Below are 20,451 nucleotides of genomic sequence, written 5' to 3' on the forward strand. Positions count from 1 at the left end.
CTTGGGAGGCTGAGGCAGGAGAATCGCTTGAACCCGGGAGGCGGAGGTTGCAGTGAGCCAAGATTGTGCCACTGCACTCCAGCCTGGGCGACAGAGCAAGACTCTGTCTCAAAAAAATAAAAAAAAAGTCAAAAAATAACAGAGGCTGGTGAGGCTGAGGAGAAAGGGGAACACTTATGCACTGCTGGTAGGAATGGTAAATTAGTTCAGCCACTGTGGAAAGCTGTTTTCAGACTTTCCAAAGAACTCAAAACAGAACTACCATTTGACTCAGCAATCCCATTACTGCATATATATCCAAAGGAAAATAAACCATTCTGCCAAAAAGACACATGCACTGGTATGTTCATCGCAGCACTATTCACAATAGCAAAGACATGAAATCAACCTAAATGCCCATCAACAGTGGACTGGGAAAATAAAATTGTGGCCCATATACACCATGGAATACTAGGCAACCACAAAAAGAAAGAATCATGTCCTCTGTAGCACATTGGGGCAGCTAGAGGACACCATCCTAAGCGAACTAACACAGGAAGAAAAAACCAAATACTGCATGTACTCACTTAGGCGTGGGTACTCAAGGACATAAAGTTAGCAACAATAGACACCGGGGACTACTACAGGGGAAGGGAGGGAGAGGGGGGCAGGAGTTAAAAAACTATCGGGTGCTATGCCCACTACCTGGGCGATGGGATCATTCGTACCCCAACTCTCAGCATCACACAATACACCAGTGTAATAAATCTGCATAGGTACCCTCCCGAATCTAAAATAAACATTGAAATTCATTAATTCTTTTTTTCTTTTTGAGACGGAGTCTTGCTCTTATCGCCCAGGCTAGAGTGCAATGGCATGATCTCGGCTCACTGCAACCTCTGCCTCCCAGGTTCAAGCGATTCTCCTGCCTCAGCCTCCCGAGTAGCTGCGATTACAGGTGCCTGCCACCACGCCCGGCTAATTTTTGTATTTTTAGTAGAGATGGGGTATGCCATATTGGCCAGGCTGGTCTTGAACTCCTGACCTTGTGATCCACCTGCCTCAGCCTCCCAAAGTGCTGGGATTACAGGCATGAGCCACTGCGCCTGGCCAAAATTAATTAAAATTTTAATTTCATCTTATTAAAAAACAAAGATAAATTTACTTCTTTCCATTTTCAGTATACATTATACTGACATACATACTGTATTATATGGTGAATTATGTTGATTGAATTTCACATTTTAAACTAACACTGAGTTACTGTGAAAAACTCCATTGGATCATAATGTAGTATGTTTTTAATATATTTTAATACAATTTGCAAAAATTCTGTTTTAAAATTACAACTATGTTCCATAAATAAATATGTAAAAAAATAAAAAATGTTTGTATTATTCAAGGGAAGATTATAGAGATCTTTTTTTAAAGGGAATAAAACACTTTATTTTAAAAATTCAGGCCCGGTACGGTGGCTCACTCCTGTAATCCCAGCAATTTGGGAGGCCGAGGCGGGTGGATCACGAGGTCAGGGGTTTGAGACCAGCCTGACCAAAATGGTGAAAACCCATCTCTACTAAAAATATAAAAATTAGCTGGGCATGATGGCGGGTGCCTGTAATCCCAGCTACTCAGGAGGCTGAGGCAGGAGAATTGCTTGAACCCGGGAGGCAGAGTTTGCAGTGAGCCGAGATTGCGCCACTGCACTCCAGCCTGGGCGACAGAGCGAGACTCTGTCTCAAAAAAAAAAAAAAAATTTATATATATATATATATATATATATATATTCAATATTCAAATATGCTTCTAATGAAAGCTCTGTCCATTTATTAAGCACCCACAGAGTGCCAGGCACTGTACAAAACATTAGAAAGACTTGCTCACACTCTTTTAGAGCAAAATTCACTATTCCGTGGCACTTTGCATGATGCTGACATTTTAGATCCATTGTCATAAAATGACCAAGATCTTCAAGACTTGCTTGAGAAACAAGTTTCCAATCCATAGTAGAAACAGATCACACAGGTTAATACAGAAGGCAACTGGTGATGTCTGTCAACTGTTTTACTTAACGTCCTCTCCCTCTGAAACCACTACCTCCTCTTCCTCCTCTGAAGCCCCCACCTCCACCGCCTCTTCCACCTCTAAAACCACCACTTCTGCCACCACCTCTGCCACCTCCCGTTCTCCCTCCTCGGCCTCCCCTGCCACCACATCTTGGAGGTCGTTTCTCACCCGGAGGTCGAGGTAAAAACCTCTGCCGTGGCAGCAGCTTATATGGGTCTACATAAAACTTCTAGAGTTTTTTAAAGGATGAAGCCTTCTCGTTTTCTGACATTTTAACGGAAAAATAAAAATCTCTAAGTTGTCCAAATATTTCATCCGCTTTTCCAATTTGTTCTTTTTTTCTAAGTAAATAGGAGCATTGAAATAAGGCCCCTTACTTTCATCTGTAATACGTTTACAAACTATGTCATCTTCACAGGGATGCAGGAACTCTCCTAATAAGACTACACGTTCTGGAGGTCCTTGGCCTTGGCCTTTGTTAAAGCCTCTGTGGCCACCCCCTCGTCCAAATCCTCCCGTCGCCACCCCTGATATTTCCACCGCCTCCACCTCAGATGTGGTTGCTGCTGCTGCCGTGGTTGAAACCGCCACCTCCACCACCTCGATCAAAGCCTCCACGACCTCCGCCCTGAAAAGACATTCTCTCTCTTCCCGGCGCCACGTGCACCTCTGGCCCTGGTCTTGAACACACACCCCTAGAGATCTTTTTGAACATATACTTAATCTCAACTAGCTTTAAATTCAGAAGTAGCAACTCCATAGCAATTCAACTTATTTCTACTTTATTAATCATGCTGGTCACCTCGAAGAAGCTTCATTGCTATCACCCAGTTTAGACTGGAATGTCACAAATCTCTAGACTGAGTAGTATAATACTCGCTATTCAAATAAAATCAAATTTTGTAATGTTATGACATCTCCAAATACAAAAAGCAAACCCATGGATTTTAGGTTAAGGTATAGAGGCAAGTATTCCTGCTTACTATCTTTTAGGGCAGACATATCCCAGCCAGGATGATTGATTGCAAAATGAAATGGAAATCATATGGCGGAAGGGGACTTGGGACTCACACAGATTGGATTTTCATTCCAACTCTTACATATACAAGCTGCGTGACTCTGGGTAGATTGCATATTCTCTTAGAGTTTCAGTTTCCTCATCTGTATAATGGATGTTAACGCTTACGTGTTATGGCTGACGTGGGGATAAAAGAGAACCAATACGGATGCATGGGCAGGGCCTGATCCGCAGAGCAGCTGGCATCAACAAATGGAAGCCCCCTTCCCATCTTGTCTTTGCTTGCACTATAAAATTGGGAATATGTGGGTATAAAAAGTAGTCTTATGGGAGACAGAATTGGAAACTTTTGCAAAAAGAGGTTGGTAGAGTGTCACATCTTGTGGCATGAGGAGTTGTTGGCATACACTTGAGCTTTGTGCTGTGAGATATTCGTGGAACTTCAATAGCTTTAAGAGAACAGTTTAGATGTCATCTTATTAACCTACCATAGAACTTCCTCTTGTCTTCAGATATTTCTGGACAATACCTTTTACAGCTCTAATAACACACTTCTCTCCCTATTGTTTGGACTATTCTAATAGATACAAAGTGGTATTTCACCAGCAGATGCTACTGCAGTTTATATGATGATTTCAAACTGAGAATCCCTTTAAGGTTATGCAGTAGGTATTTTTTGGAAATAGGATGAAAGTACTTTAAGTCTAAAATCCTATGAAATAGGTTTACAGCATATAATTATTTGTTGCAATGTCTATCATACTATCTTATATCCACATACATATTGATTTCCTAATACATATGTATGAGAGTGAAAGTTATTGAGGGCAGAGACTGTGCCATATGTTCCCTGCACCCCTGGTGCCTATCTCAGCACATGATATACAGTAGATGCTCAATAAATACTTTAACTTAAAAAATGCACGGGCTGGACACAGTAGCTCAGGCCTGTAATCCAAGCACTTTGGGAGGCCGAGGCGGGTGGATCACGAGGTCAGGAGATGGAGACCATCCTGGCTAACACGGTGAAACCCCATCTGTATTAAAAATACAAAAAAGTAGCCAGGCGTGATGGCAGGTGCCTGTAATCCCAGCTACTTGGGGGCTGAGACAGGAGAATCACTTGAACCTGGGAGGCGGAGGTTGCAGTGAACCGAGATCGCACAACTGCACTCTAGCCTAGGCGACAGAACGAGACTCTATCTCAAAAAAAAAAAAAAAAATGCACTAAGAATAAATCAGTAGACATAAAAATACGTATGAATACAATCTACAGACATAGCCAGGAGCTCAAAATCCAATCTTCAACATTTAAAATCATATCCATCTTTCAAGACCCATAGTGCAATGCAACTTTTTCCCTGAAACTCCTCTGATCCTTCCACAACCCCAGGATATAATCTTCCCCACTTTAGCGTTCCCACAGCACTTTGTACCTCTTCTCTTAAAACACTTGCCACTTTCTGCCTTATGTTGTAATCTGTCCAGTGACTTAAATATACATAAACTCCTGCCTGTTCCTTGTGTTGTCTTTAGGTGTCCCCCAGTGCTGTAGGTCCTCACCAAATGCTTGCTGAATTCTCTCACCCCTTATTCAACAGCTAAGCTCTGAAATCTTAAAAGTAAACAAAAAGTTTATTTATTTATTTATTTATTTTGAGACAGAGTCTCGCTCTGTCGCCCAGGCTGAAGTGCAGTGACGCGATCTCGGCTCACCATAACCTTCCTCTCCCGGGTTCAAGCGATTCTCCTGCCTCAGCCTCCTGAGTAGCTGCGATTACAGGTGCATGCCACCACGCCTGGCTAATTTTCTGTATTTTTAGTAGAGACAGGGTTTCACCATGTTGGTCAGGATGGTGTCAAACTCCTGAGCTCAGGCGGTCCGCCCACCTCGGCCTCCCAAAATGCTGGCATTACAGGCGTCAGCCACAGCGCCTGGCCACAGAAAGTTTTAAAGTAGCTTCAAAACCCATTTGCAAATAGGTGTATTCAGAACAAGATGAAAACAAGAAAACATTGAGCTTCATATAATAGAAGGGTTCTGCCTGGATTTGCATGTGGCCCCATCATTTGTTTGCTGTTGGGCCATGGTCAGGTTACTTAGCTGCTCTCTGCCTCCATATAGGCTTGCTGCCTGTGCATCCCTCATCTACAAAATGGGAATAATAAGAATAACTAACAATGAGAAGTGGAGAAAACCATGTAAAGTCCTTTGAAGAGAGCTTGTCAAAGCTCAATAATTGTCCTCAATAATTGTCAACTACCATTCAATATAATAATCATAATCATAAAAATATATGACTCAAAGAAAGAGTCCTACTTCATATCCAGCTTCTCAAAAGAATATCAGACATTGGACCTGTGAAAGGAATGACACTGAGATGTAGTTTCACATTGCTAAGTTGTTTTTTTCTCTTTGCCATTCAATTTCTGTAGTGCCCGCTCTAAGCCCATGGTCCACCTTTTTTTTTCCTCCTAAAATTTCTTCCCTTCTCGTAAGATTATCTTTGCCTTAAAAAGGGCCCTTTTCATCCCCCTACCCCCTTACCCTTCCCAGAAGTTGGTTAATGGGCACAAAAATACAGTTAGATGGAAGGAACAGAAGAAGTTCTAGTGTTCAACAGCACAGTAGGGTGACGATCGTTAACAATAACTTATTATATATTTCAAAATGGCTAGAAGATTTGGAATGTTCCCAACACAAATAAATGATAAATGTTTGAGGTAATGGATATGCAAATTATCCTGATTTGATCACTACACATTTTATGCATGTATCAAAATATCATGTGTACCCTACAAATATGTACAATTGTCATGTATCAATACAAACAAAAAAGGACCTGTTTCTCTTTGCCTTCCTCCCCGGATTCCCTCCTGTCCCAGATATGTGTTGTTCCTGGCACTCTCTGTCCCCACGTTCAGCCAGCACTGAGCCAGCAGGAAGGATCTCACAGGTCATATCCTGAGGTCCAACCCTCCACCCCTTGAGGTAATAATCCTCTTGCTTTTAGTCATTCATATCCTTTGACTCATAGATATTTTGAGTCTAATGCCTTCTAATTGCTGACCTAAATAATATCCCTCGGTTTTTAGAGATAATACACAGTTGATTTTAGTAACAACCTTGAGTCGTCACAGAAGCTAATGAAGTCACGGATTCTCTGCAGCCATCCAAGAATATAAAGCCCATTTCCCTGGTCCCTTTACCTTAGCTCAAGGCCACAAAAATCAGAACATGAATTCCAGCCCACATTTGCATAATGTCTAATAATTATGAGTTATAAATCAAGCTAACAAAGAGCTAAGTATGTTCTGTTCTCCTACTTTGATAAATATACCTCCATAATAACCCACAAGGTCAAAGTCGAGTGTAGAATTCTCAGACTCCTTGATGCTCTGCACAGAAATGTGGGAGAGCTGATCCTCAGCCCCAGGCCACGCTTTTCCCTTTCATTGTAGATAGCCCTGCCCTCACTTGAGAAGCCTGGCATACCCCTGTGTGGACTCCTTAGGCCCCACGCAAGTTCCATGCACAATTCTCGCCCCTTCAGACAGCACAGCCTTGGGCACCATTTGGACAACCACAGATTGCCCTTTGAAATGGACCCAGGGAAGAGGCAGTGCAGGCTCAGGCACGTTTGGCCAGGGGCCTGAGTGCCCGGAGTGTGGCCTAGAAGCGAGGATGAGATCTCTGGGTGGACCGGGGTACAGTCCGTGGAGGGCCAGAGAGGCACGTTCTCAAGCGCAGGATTCAGGGCACGGGTCCTCTGGCTGAGATGGATGGCTCCCTTTGCTCAGTGCAGTGGCACCTGCCTCGTGTCTTCTCAGTGCACCTTTCATTCAGTCTCAGCCACTGTGGGGAGCTCCTTGGAAGCGCAGGCTTCCCTTGTGCTGCCAGCAAACTCAAGCTACACTTTCTGCCCCAGGGCAAATCCATTATTGTAGGATTTTTGCCTGAGCACAAATACAGCCCAGGAACAGTTACTTGCAGGTTAACAGCCTCAGGGGAAGACCTCAAACAGTGTGGACAGGTGGGCAAATGCTCGAGGCTCCTGTTTCAGGTGGACAGTTCTGGATAACTTTCATGAGCCTCTCAGAAGATCCTGCAGAAAACAGTCCATGGCAGCATCCTCAATAGCATGCCACTATTTTGGCTTTTCCTTCTCGCCTGCCTCACTCTCCCCCACTTCTCACTCTTACTTCTTGGGATCACTTCCCAAATAAACCACCCACACCCAAGTCCGTACTCCAGCTCTGCTTTTAGGGCTAAAGGCATACCTTGGAGATATTACATGTTTGGTTCTAGGTCATCACAATAGAGCAAGTCACATGAAATTTTTTGCTTTCTGGCTCATATAAAAGTTATGTTGCTGGGCGCAGTGGCTCACGCCTGTAATCCCAGGGCTTTGGGAGGACGAGGCAGGCGGATCATCTGAGGTCAGAAGTTCGAGACCAGCCTGGCCAACATGGTGAAACTCCATCTCTACCAAAAATACAAAACATGGTGGTGCGCACCTGTAGTCCCAGCTACTCCGAAGGCTGAGGCAGGAGAATTGTTTGAACCTGGGAGGCAGAGGTTGCAGTGAGCCAAGGTCGCGCCACCGCACTCCAGCCTGGGTGACAGAGACTCCATCTCAAAAAAAAAAAAAATTGTAGTCAATTAAGAGTGCAATAGTCTAAAACATAATGTACATACCTTACTTTGAAAAGACTTGATGGCCAAAAAATTGTAGTCAATTAAGAGTGCAATAGTCTAAAACATAATGTGCATACCTTACTTTGAAAAGACTTGATGGCCAAAAAATGCTGACCATCATCTGGGGCTTCAGGAAGCCATAATTGTTTTGCTGGTGGACGGTCCTGCCTCAGCGTTGACGGCTACTGACTGATCGGGGTGACGGCTGCTGAAGGCTGGAGTGAATGTGGCAATTTATTAAAATAAGATGACAATGAAGTTTGCCGTATTGATTGACTCTTCCTTTCACAAAAGATTTCACTGTAGCATGCTATGCTGTTTGATAGCATCTTACCCACAGTAGAATTTATATCGAAATTGGAATCAATCCTCTCAAATTCTGCCACTGCTCTATCAACTAAGTTTATGGAATATTCTAAGTCCTTTGTTGTTCTTTCAACAATGTTCACAGCATCTTCACCAGGAGTAGATTCCATCTCAAGAAACCACTTTCTTTGCTGATTCATAATAAGCAACTCCTCATCCATTAAGATTGCAGCAATTTGGCCAGGCGCTGTGGCTCATGCCTATAATCCCAGCACTTTGGGAGGCCAAGGTGGGCAGATCACCTGAGGTCGGGAGTTTCAGACCAGCCTGATCAACATGGAGAAACCCCGTCTCTACTAAAAATACAAAATTAGCTGGGCGTGGTGGTGCATGCCTGTAATCCCAGCTACTCAGGAGGCTGAGACAGGAGAATCACTTGAACCCAGGAGGCAGAGGTTGCAGTGAGCTGAGGTCGCGCCATTGCACTCCAACCTGGGCAACAAGAGTGAAACTGCGTCTCAAAAAAAAAAAAAGACTGCAGCAACTCACTCACATCTTCAGGCTCCACTTGTAATTCTAGTTCTCTTGCTATCTCCACCACAACTGTGGTTAGTTCCTCTGCTAAGGTCTTGAACCCCTCAAAGTCATTTATGAGAGTTGGAATCAACTTCTTCCAAACTCCTATTAATGCTGCAATTTTTACCTCCCCTCATGATTCATGAATGTTCTTAATGATATCTACAATAGTGAATCCTTTCCAGAAGGTTTCCAATTTACTTTGCCCAGATCCATCAAGAGAATCATGATCTATGGCAGCAACAGCCTTATAAAATATATTTCTCAAATAATAAGACTTGAAAGTCAAAATGACACCTCAGTCCATGGGCTACCGAATGGATGTTGTGTTAGCAGGCATGAAAACAGCATTCATTTCCCTATCTCCATTGGAGCTCTTCAGTGACAATGTCAATAAGCTGAACTATTTGAAAAGAATCTTTTTTTCTGAACAGTAGGTCTCAACAGGTGGGATTAAAATACTCAGTAACCCACGTGGTAAACAGCTGTGATGTCGTCCAAGTGTTGTTGTTCCATTTATACAGCACAGGCAGAGTAGATTTAGCATAATTCTTAAAAGGTGCCCTAGGATTTATGGAACGGCAAATGAGCATTGGCTTCTAACAAGAGAGTCAGCCTGTCTTTGAATTTTTATTTTTTTATTTTTCTTTATTATTATTATTTTTTTTTAGATATAGTCTTACTCTGTTGTCTAGGCTGGATTGCAGTGGCATGATCTTGGACCACTGCAGTCTTGACCTCCTGGGCTCAAGCGATCCCCCCACCTCAGCCTCCTGAGTAGCTGAGACTAGAGGCACACACCACCATACCTGGCTAATTTTTTTTTCTTTTTTTGGTAGAGACAGGGTTTCACCATGTTGCCCAGGCTGGTCTCAAACTCCTAAGCTCAAGCAATTCTCCCACCTCAGCCTTTCAGCCTTCTAGAGTGCTGGGATTACAGGCATGAGCCACTGTGGCTGGCTCCTTTGAAGCTTTGAAGCCACACATGGACTTATCCTCTCTATCCAAAGTCCTAGATGGCATCTTCTTCCAATAGAAGGCCATTTCACCTACATGGACAATCCATTGTTCAGCATAGCCACTTTCATCAATGATCTTAGCCAGATCTTCTGGATAACTTGCTGAAGCTTCTACATCAGAACTTGCAGCTTCATCTTGCGCTATTATATCATAGAGATGGCTTCCTTCCTTAAACCTCATGAACCAACCTATGCTAACTTCAGACTTTTCTTCTGTAGCTTCCTTATCTCTCTCGGCCTTCATAAAATTGAAGAGAATTAGGGCCTTGCTATGGATTAGGCTTTGGCTTAAGGGAATGTTATGGTTGGCTTAGTCTTCTGTCCAGACCACTCAAACTTTCTCCATACCAGCAATAAGGCTTTGTTTTCTTTCTTTCTTTTTTTTAATATTATAGACTTGGTTTATTGTAAAAGTAATTCAAGAATACCTAGTTAAAATCTTATCCCAGTGCTACCCAATACAAGCAAGAAGCAGTTAAGCACTTTTACATTAGGAACGAGGACATAAAACGAGAGCCACATCAAGGCTATGATTCAAACTCAAAAAGAGAAAGGACTCTTAGGTCTCCTTCAGGTCAGTACAGAGGGTATCATGAGATTAAAGCACTGTGCCAGGTATCACAGTACTGTTACAACACTGAGGTATAACTGGGCAAATTAAAGTCGAGGGGAAAAGAAGATTGAAGGGAAAAGAAGATCTCCAAATTCCTGTTTTGTGGGTGTACTTAAGTGATTGAAATTCTAGAAACAGCTGCCTTTAATGACAGCAAGATGTAAGACAAGTCTTTATTAAAGAGAAAGAGGCTTATAAAGTTCTCTATCAAGGTCCCCCTAAATCTTCAAAGCCCCCCAACCTTCCCACCCTCCTCCTAAGCTAAAGCTACTCTGCTGGTATATAAGATGCAATCTTAATTTGTGGCTTACTGGCAAATTATAGGCACTCCTTCCAAGCAGCTTTGATCTTCTGCACATTAAAAAAAAAAAAAAAAAATCCTGGCTGGGCACGGTGGCTCACGTCTGTAATCCCAGCACTTTGGGAGGCCGAGGCAGGAGGATCACCTGAGGTCAGGAGTTCGAGACCAGCCTGACCAACATGGAGAAACCCCGTCTCTACTAAAAATACAAAATTAGCCAGGCATGGTGTTGCATGCCTGTAATCCCAGCTACTTGGGAGGCTGAGGCAGGAGCATCACTTGAACCCAGGGTTGTGGTGAGCCAAGATCTTGCCATTGCACTCCAGCCTGGGCAGCAAGAGTGAAACTCTGTCTCAAAAACAAAACAAGATAAAAAACTCTATAGGCCAGGTGTGGTGGCTCACGCCTGTAATCCCAGCACTTTGAGAGGCCAAGCTGGGCAGATCACAAGGTCAGGAGTTCGAGACCAGCCTGGACAATATGGTGAAACCTCATCTCTACTAAAAAATACAAAAAAATTAGCCGGGCGTGGTGGCGGGCGCCTATAGTCCCAGCTACTCGTGAGGCTGAGGCAGGAGAATGGCGTGAACCTGAGAGGTGGAGCTTGCAGTGAGCAGAGATTGCACCACTGCACTCCAGCCTGGGCGACAGAGCAAGACTCCATTTGAAAAAAAAAAAAAAAAACGACAAGAATTAGCTGGGCGTAGTGGCACATGCCTGTAATCCCAGCTGCTCAGGAGGCTGAGGCAGGAGAATTGCTTGAACCCCGGAGGCAGAGGTTGCAATGAGCTGAGATCGCACCACTGCACTCCAGCCTGGGCAACAGAGCAAAAGTCTATCTCAAAAAAATAAATAAATAAATAAATACTCTTTGGAAACGATTATTACTCCTGTAGACACATACTCTAGTTACATCATCTCTTCCTGTAAAAATAAAGGTATAATCATGATTATTTCTTTGCTAAATTCAACTACCAATATGCACTTATTAATCTGATGATATTCCAGCTAACTCATGACCGTATAGTATTCTCTCTGGGGTCAATTTTCAGCATATGGAAGTAGGGGCAAGTCTTATAAGTACGAACAATCTTAAAGGCAAGTTTTTAATCTAGTCTTTAATGTGTTCATCACAGATGAGAACTACAAACTAGAAGTTACTTCCAAAACTAAGGCAAAGATAAACTTCCAAAACTAAATGAAGGTAAACCACTATAAAGCTTATTTCTGTCCTGCACATTATGAAGCTACTCAGTGATTTCCAACCAAGGCTTAAAAATTAGTCCAAAGGAGTCCATGGGGGAAAATAAAGCCACTTCTGGTTTGCTTCTTTCTAATTCATCAGATAATATCTATCGTACACCCAGAGGGCATGGAGTACTCCCCTAGGCACTATCCATAGTAATTAGGGCTTTGTTTTCTTCTCCTGTGTTTTCACTGGAGTAGCACTTCCAATTTCCTTTGAGAACTTTTTCTCTGTATTTACCACTTGGCTAACTTTGGCACAAGAAATATAGCTTTCAGCCTGTCTCGGTTTTCAACATGGCCTTCCCCATTAAGCCTAATCATTTCTTGCTTTTGACCGAAAGTGAAAAACATGTATCTCTTCCTTTAATTTGAACACTAAAAGGCCATTGTAGGACTATTCATTGACACAATTTTAATACTGTTGAGTCTCAAGAAATAGGAGGGCCAAGGAGAGAGAGAGATGGAGAAATGGCTGGTCAGGGGAGCAGTCGGAACACACACAACGTTTATCAATTAACTTTGCCACCATATAGGCGCCTGGTTCATGGCACCCCAAAATAGTTACAACAGTTACATGAAAGATCACCTATCACAGATAACCGAAACAGAGATAATAGTACTGGAAAAGTTTGAAGTATTGTAAGAATTACCAAAATGTGACAGAGTCACAAAGTGAGCACGTGATGATAGAAAACGTGGCACAGATACACGCTCCACGCATGGTTGCCAAACCTTCAATTTGTGAAAAACACAATATCTGCAAAGTGTAATAATATGACTTATGCCTATACTCAAAAGAATAAAGGGACAAATCCAGGAAATGGAAGGACCAGTCCATTTCAAGCATAACAATATCGTCAGAACAATCTCGCTAGAGTCCTTCATCAATGAAGGCAAAAGGTATCCTCCACACATTTATATTATAACCTAAACTCCTGTTAAAGAGGTTTGGGGGATTTTTAAAGGGACTGGCCCCTTTGTTCTCTCCTCTGTTTTAATTTCTAAATTCCTTTTTTTTTTGAGATGGAGTTTTGCTCTTGTTGTCTAGGCCGGAGTGCAGTGGCGCGATCTCACCTCACTGCAACCTCCACCTCCCGGGTTCAAGTGATTCTCCTGCCTCAGCCTCCCAAGTAGCTGGGATTATCAGCACCCACCACCACGCCCGGCTAGTTTTGTATTTTGAGTAGAGATGGGGTTTCACCATGTTGGTCAGGCTGGTCTCTAATTCCTGACCTCAGGTGATCTGCCCGCCTCAGCCTCCCAAAGTGCTGGGATTATAGGTGTGAGCCACTGCGCCCGGCCTCTAAGTTCCTTTTATGGAGCCTCATTTTCACGGTTAAAATGACCTCAATTGTCTGTGGCCTGTTGGGAGGTGGGATGAAGGAAGTTCCTTATGGAAAATGAACAAGGAAGGGAAGCACACCAGAAGCAAGAGAGTGACATCAATTTTTACATCAAAGACTCCATGAAAAAGAGAAAGCACAAGTAGCCTGTTTTCATAGCTGACCGCTGGACTGCGGACTGCACCTGCAGCTACCAGGTTCTTCCGGGTAGTCCCAGTTTTAAACTTTTGACCTGATATTCATGAACACCGTGCTACTGGGCAGACCTTTGTCCAGGTTTAAGCTTCAGCAAATAAGGTCTTCATGCAGTGGGAGGCCTAGTTAGGGTCTTGATGCTGCCCTGGGGCATCTGCCACTTCTGACCTGGAGGAAACTTGGCATCTACTATTTACCTCCACACTTTTAACAGCCAAGGATGGGCTGAGCACAGTGGCTCACATCTGTAACTCCAGCACTTTGGGAGGCCAAGGCAGCAGGATCGCTTGAGGCCAGGAGTTCAAGACCAGCCTGGGCAACATAGTGAGACCTTGTCTCTGTAAAAAACAAACAAACAAACAAAACCAAGGATGGGTGGGTGGCAGAGAGTGGACCAATCTGGCAAACCATGAATCTAAGAGCTGGAAGAAACCTTAGACCAGCCCCTCATTAACAGATGAGACTCTCGCCTGGGACTATAGCCTAGGGTAATGCATTGAGCTTTTCTAGAGATTTGAAAACAATCAATCCTAAAACCCCCAAGTATACTGCTACTGTTTGCTATTTAATAATGTTTGCTAGGCCGGGTATGGGGGCTCATGCCTGTAATCCCAGCACTCTGGGAGGCTGAGGCGAGTGGATCACCTGAGGTCAGGAGTTCGAGACCAGCCTAGCCAACACGGTGAAATCTCGTCTCTACTAAAAATACGAAAAATTAGCCGGGCATGGTGGTGTGCACCTGTAATCCCAGCTACTCAAGAGGCTGAGGCAGGAGAATCATTTGAACTCGGGAGGCGGAGGTTGCAATGAGCCGAGATCACACCATTGCACTCCAGCCTGGGCTACAAGAGCAAAACTCCATCTCAAAATAATAATGATAATCATAATGTTTTCTACAAGCAAGGGGTTGCTTTGTACTGTGAACAACTGGTGTGAAGGGATCCACTATGTGCAAGCTTTTGGAGCTGATTTTATTATCTGTGTTGTCCCACAATGGTGAAGGGAAGATGGCACACCAAAATAGGGGCATTGGTGCCAGTGCATCAGGTAAATAGGAATCTACAGATCTGAGAATAGATTGCTACCATTGCTACCATTTGTTATAATCAATGCTACAATAACCTTGCAGGTTTGGTCCCTGCTCTTCAGAAATTACAATGTTTTCCCTACAGTTATGCATAAATATCTTTTATGTACAAGTGCTGGAAAATTTTAATCTCCAGATACAAGGCCATGGAAAAGGTTTTAGATATGCTACATATTATTCAGCAAACATTTATTAAACTGTCCATTGGCCAACCACTGTTTTAGGGCTGTGGGACAGAAAGATTGATAAATACAAGACCTTTGGCTGGAGAAACTCACAGCTCTTGGCCTGGAATGAAAAACCAACAAGTCATTGCAATTCTATGCGATGTGCATTATAGTAGCATTATAATGATCCTTTCTTTTTCATATGTTCCCCCAAATGACAATGGCTCAACAAAATGTAAATGGAGGTTACAAAGATCCAACATCTAAAACAATTATTCTGTGCTGCGTCTCCAGGTTCCTCTGCCAAGATGCAAATACTCCAAGAAAGACAACGCCTTTATCAAATCCACTCTCTCTTACTTGAAGTCAGCCTGAGGTCATAGGATGCAACTTTCCCCAGATAATTTTGCCCCATCCTTCATAAACCTTCACATCTAGCCTGTGACAGACTTCAAAGACAAAACAAAACAAATTTTCCTGTTATTCACATTTTTAAAAACACCTGTTAACTTCATCGCGTTATTCTTTTTCCAATATCAGTGTAGAAACCACAAATTGGCTTTGAAAATAATATATTATTAACATCATCAAACATCAAAAATATCAGGCAGAAAAAATAACTTTAAATCTATAGAGTTTGTCTAAATAAGACAATTGAAAAGGCAAACTTTTAAAATACCCTAATTTAATAGAAAATTGTTCAAAATATGGTGAGGCAAACAGAAAAAAACTTAGCAACCAATATCATGAAAACAAATACAGTGAGCTGAGCTTTGGGTGTGTTTGTCATGAAAATGGAAAATGAGAAAGAGCCAACATGCAGTGATCTGAATAAAATGTGTTATTACTAACATATTTTAGTAATAAGCAAGCTGAAATATATTCATCCATTCATCTACTCAATGACCAAAAGGAATAATGCTTTAGATTTGCGCAACTTTGGTTAAAAGGATGAAAAACCTTTTGAGCTATTTAAAAAGCAAGTAATTGGGCCAGGCGTGGTGGCTCATAATCCCAGCACTTTGGGAGGCCAAGGTGAGAGGATCACTTGAGCTCAGGTATTTGAGACCAGCTTGGGCAACATAGTGAGACCCCACTTCTCCAAAAAAAAATTTTAAATTAGCCAGGCATGGTGGCGCACACCTGTAGTCCCAGCTACCTGGGAGGCTCAGGTGGGAGCATCTCTTGAGCCCAGGAGCTTGAGGCTGCAGTAAGCTATGATTGCACCCCTATAGTTCAGCCTGGGTGACAGAATGAGACCCTGTCTCAGAAAAAAAAAAAAGTAACTGAAATTAAATTAGACCAACTGTAGGATTAATTTAATTTAATTTGGAGTAATTTAGGAAAACATGTTTCCTAAAGAAATGACAACCAAAGAATGACAGACACTTCCTTAAATATCTAAAAAGCTGCTAATGTCTTTGTTTAGACAGCTGTCACTGACAAAGGACCAAAAATGATGGCTTTTACTTTTATAAAAATTGTAAGACTTTGGGTTAAAGATGGCAAAATGAAGTCAAATAACAAGCTCTACCTCTCTTAACACCTAAAGACAATAGAAAAAGCACAAGTCACCTGGAGTAAACAGACACAGAAACAGGTCAGGCTGTAAACTTCAGAAGGAGACGATGGTCAACAAAAAGAAAGAAAATGTTGGCAAGGCCCATCCAGGTGCCAGACCCACTCCCACCAAAGAAAGAGGTCTAGAGCCACTGGGCAGTACACTACAGGCAGTGTCTAGGGCCACAAAGCCATAAGGACCTCCAAAGACATTTCAGATCTGAAAAAAATGTTATCCTATCAAAATGAAAAATATAAGAATAAAAATTAATTAAAATGTTAGGTCTGTACTATAAAAACCCTTTCAAAAATTTTATAGGAAAATTATATTTAGGCTGGGCATGGTAGCTCACACCTGTCATCCCAGCACTTTTGGAGGCCAAGGCAAGGGGATTGCTTGAGCCCAGAAGTTCCAGACCAGCCTGGGCAACATGGCAAAACCCTGTCTCTACTAAAAACACAAAAATTAGCGGGGCGTGGTGGCACACACCTCTAATCTCAGCTACTTTGGAGGCTGAGGCACAAGAATCGCTTGAATCCAGAGGCAGAAATTGCAGTGAGCTGGGATTGCACCACTACATTCTGATCTAGGTGGCACAGCGAGACTCTGTCTCAAAAAAAAAAAAAGATGAGCATTGACTTCACTTTTACTTTAGTCATTTTTTTCTGTTAAATTCAAGTAAAATACAACCACCCAAGTAAAAAAAAAATCTTGTTGAATGAGCTCAATGGAAGAATGGAGATGATATGGAGATGATGAAGATAAGAACGGTAAATAGAAATTACTCAATCAGAACAGAGAGACATGGGCTGAAAAAAATAGAGTCTCAGGAACCCTTGAAATAACAAAAGTTCTAGTGATCATTTCACTGGAGTCATACAAGGAGAAAAGACATCATGAGAAGCTGAAAAAAGCATTTGGAGAAATAACAGCTGAAAACATCCCAAATTTGGTGAAAGACATAAGTCTTCAGATTCAAGAAAATCTGAGTGAACCTCAAGTTAAAAAAATCCAAAGTAGTCCCTACCAAGACACATCATAATCAAACTTCCAAAAGCAAAAGGCAAATAAAGCAATCTTTTTTTTTCTCATTTTCTTTTTTTTAAATTATACTTTAAGTTTTAGGGTACATGTGCACAACGGGCAGGTTAGTTACCTATGTATACATGTGCCATGTTGGTGTGCTGCACCCATTAAGTCGTCATTTAACATTAGCTATATCTCCTAATGCTATCCCTCCTCCCTCCCCCCAGCCCACAACAGGCCCCGGTGTGTGATGTTCCCCTTCCTGTGTCCATGTGTTCTCATTATTCAATTCCCACCTATGAGTGAGAACATGTGGTGTTTGGTTTTTTGTCCTTGCGATAGTTTGCTGAGAATGATGGTTTCCGGCTTCATCCATGTCCCTTCAAAGGACATGAACTCATCATTTTTTATGGCTGCATAGTATTCCATGGTGTATATGTGCCACATTTTCTTAATCCAGTCTATCATTGTTGGACATTTGGCTTGGTTCCAAGTCTTTGCTATTGTGAACAGTGCCACAATAAACATACGTGTGCATGTGTCTTTATAGCAGCATGATTTATAATCTTTTGGGTATATACCCAGTAATGGGATGGCTGAGTCAAATGGTATTTCTAGTTTTAGATCCCTGAGGAATCGCCACACTGACTTCCACAATGGTTGAACTAGTTTACAGTCCCACCAACAGTGTAAAAGTGTTCCTATTTCTCCACATCCTCACCAGCACCTGTTGTTTCCTGACTTTTTAACAAAGAAAGCAATCTTAAACACAATCAGTAAGAAATGAAACGTTTCCTGCAGGGGAACACCAACCCAAATAACAACAGAAATCACCCAAAATCATAGAGGCCAGAGGAGGTGACGTGACAATTTGAAAGTGCTGAAAGAAAACATCAACTGCGCATTCTATATTCAAAGAAAACATTCTTCAGAAAGGAAGGGGAAATAAATGAAAACGCCCTCAGACCAAAGAAAACAAAGAGAATTTGTCACTAGCACGCCTACCACTAAAGAAGAGCTGAAGTAATTTTTCCAGATAGAAAGGAAATGATAACAGAAGAAGGCCAAGAACTTGAGAGGAAAGAAAGAACCATGGAATGAGTAAAAATAAAGATAAATACAATAGACTTGCCTTCTTATGAATTTCTGAAATAATATTTGATGATTAAAGCAAAAATTGTAATAGCATATGTTGGAATGCTCAAGATAAAAAAAGAAATATTTGAAAGAATTATACCTAAAAAGTAGAGAGGATAAAGACCTAAATGAAAGTAAGTTTTCAATGCTCCACTGCAAGGAGTTAAATGTTGACAGCAATAGGCTAAGTTATAGATATATACTGTAATACCTAGAGCAACCACCGAGAGAGCTGTGTAAAGTGATATACTCAAATACAGTATAAATTAAACAAGATGGAATTTTAAAAGTGATCAAGTATCCCATGGGAAGACTAGAACAGGGAAACAGGAAACAAACAGACAACAAAAAATAAAATGGCAGAATTAAGCTCTAACACATCAAGAATTACTTTAAAAGTACATGGTCTATCAATTTACCTTTGATGTAAAGGACAGAGATGGCAGTTTAAAGAAGATAAAACATAACCCAACTGTATGCCATCTACAAGAACCTCACTTCAAATACAGCATAGGTAAGTTGACACTAAAAAAAAAAGAAAAGAAAAGAAAAGAAAAAAGATATATCATGCTAACATCAGTAATAAGCAAGAGTTGGCCAGGCACGGTGGCTCATGCCTGCAATCCCAGCACTTTGGGAGGCCAAGGCAGGCGGATCACCTGAGGTCGGGAGTTCGAGACCAGCCTGACCAACATGGAGAAACCCCTGTCTCTACTAAAAATACAAAAATTAGCTGGGCATGGTGGCGCATGCCTCTAATCCCAGCTACTCAGGAGGCTGAGGCAGGAGAATCACTCGAACCCAGGAGGCAGAGGTTGCAGTGAGCCGAGATTGTGCCACTGCACTCTAGCCTGGGCAACAAGAGTGAAACTCCGTCTCAAAAAAAAAAGCAAAAGTGGTTATATTGATAACAGATAAAATAGATTTCCAAAAAAAGTTAATAAGGACATTACATAATGTAATGAGAAACATTACAATTTTAAAATCTTTATATAAAGAGATACATTACATAACGATTTAAAAATCATCGAGCAGACACAGAGATTCTGAATGTATGCATCCAACAACAGAGCTTCGAAATGCAAACAAATGCAAATTAATGCTTTTTATACAAAGGAGCGCTGTAGCAGTCTCATTTATGCAGAATTATTTTTGTCTATCCATCTTTCCTCGTCTATTTTTCTTTTCTTTTTTTTTTTTTTTGAGATGGAGTCTCACTCTGTTGTCCAGGCTGGAGTGCAATGGCACGATCTCGGCTCACTGCAACCTCCACCCCCTGGGTTCAAGCGATTCTCCTGCCTCAGCCTCCTGAGTAGCTGGGATTACAGGTGCCCACCACCACGCCTGGCTAATATTGTTTGTGTGTGTGTGTGTGTGTGTGTGTGTGTGTGTGTGTGTCCATTTTAAGTAGAGATGGGGTTTCACCATGTTGGCTAGGCTGGTGTCAAACTCCTGACCTCAGGTGATCCACCCACCTTGGCCTCCCAAAGTGCCGGTATTACAGGTCTGAGCCACCATGCCCGTCTGTCTATTTTCCCATCCTTCTATCTGTCTGTGCATGTGCCGATAGGAGAGAGAACGGCATGGTATTTTCCTGGATTGATGACAGCTATTTCTAGATCATGGAGATGGGAATGCTTATTGGTCATCTTCTTTGTTCTTTTTTATATTGATTCATTTTTTTAAACAAGCATTTTATAACAATAAAGTAATAAAAATAACTAAAATAATCTAAAAATAATTGAGTTGAATATTTAAACTTTTTATTGACATTTCAAATTAGATTCTAATTAGATTTTAGAACAGCCTCTCATAGAAGCAGATGTACTCAATTATGTTAACTCTGTGGTTTCATTTCAGCAATTTGTCTTGCGAAGGGACACAAATCCAACCAGATTTTAACAGTGTATACATACTTATTAATTAAATTACAATTACAATACCCTCAACTCGCCATTTGAATAAAGGAGAGCATCTGATCTCTGTTCTGGGGCACCGAACATTATAGGTGTGTGGAAATACCGATGCCCTCAGCCGTGGGGCAGGCTCAGTGGGACCTGGAGTGCAGGAGCCCCTGGGCCATTCACCTCTAGCCACAAAAGCCATCGT

General features: G+C 41.9%; 1 protein-coding gene and 1 pseudogene across 1 annotated transcript in view; both read right to left on the reverse strand.

The window, feature by feature from the left end:
* The window catches only part of CASP3 (caspase 3), a 120,831-nt gene that overhangs the window by 28,942 nt on the left and 71,438 nt on the right, over positions 1-20,451 (reverse strand). The window lies entirely within an intron of this gene.
* LOC116480414 (H/ACA ribonucleoprotein complex subunit 1-like) lies at positions 2,048-2,686 on the reverse strand (annotated as a pseudogene).

This window comes from Hylobates moloch, unplaced genomic scaffold, assembly GCF_009828535.3.
Source record: "Hylobates moloch isolate HMO894 unplaced genomic scaffold, HMol_V3 SCAFFOLD_3, whole genome shotgun sequence".
Classification (NCBI taxonomy): domain Eukaryota; kingdom Metazoa; phylum Chordata; class Mammalia; order Primates; family Hylobatidae; genus Hylobates; species Hylobates moloch.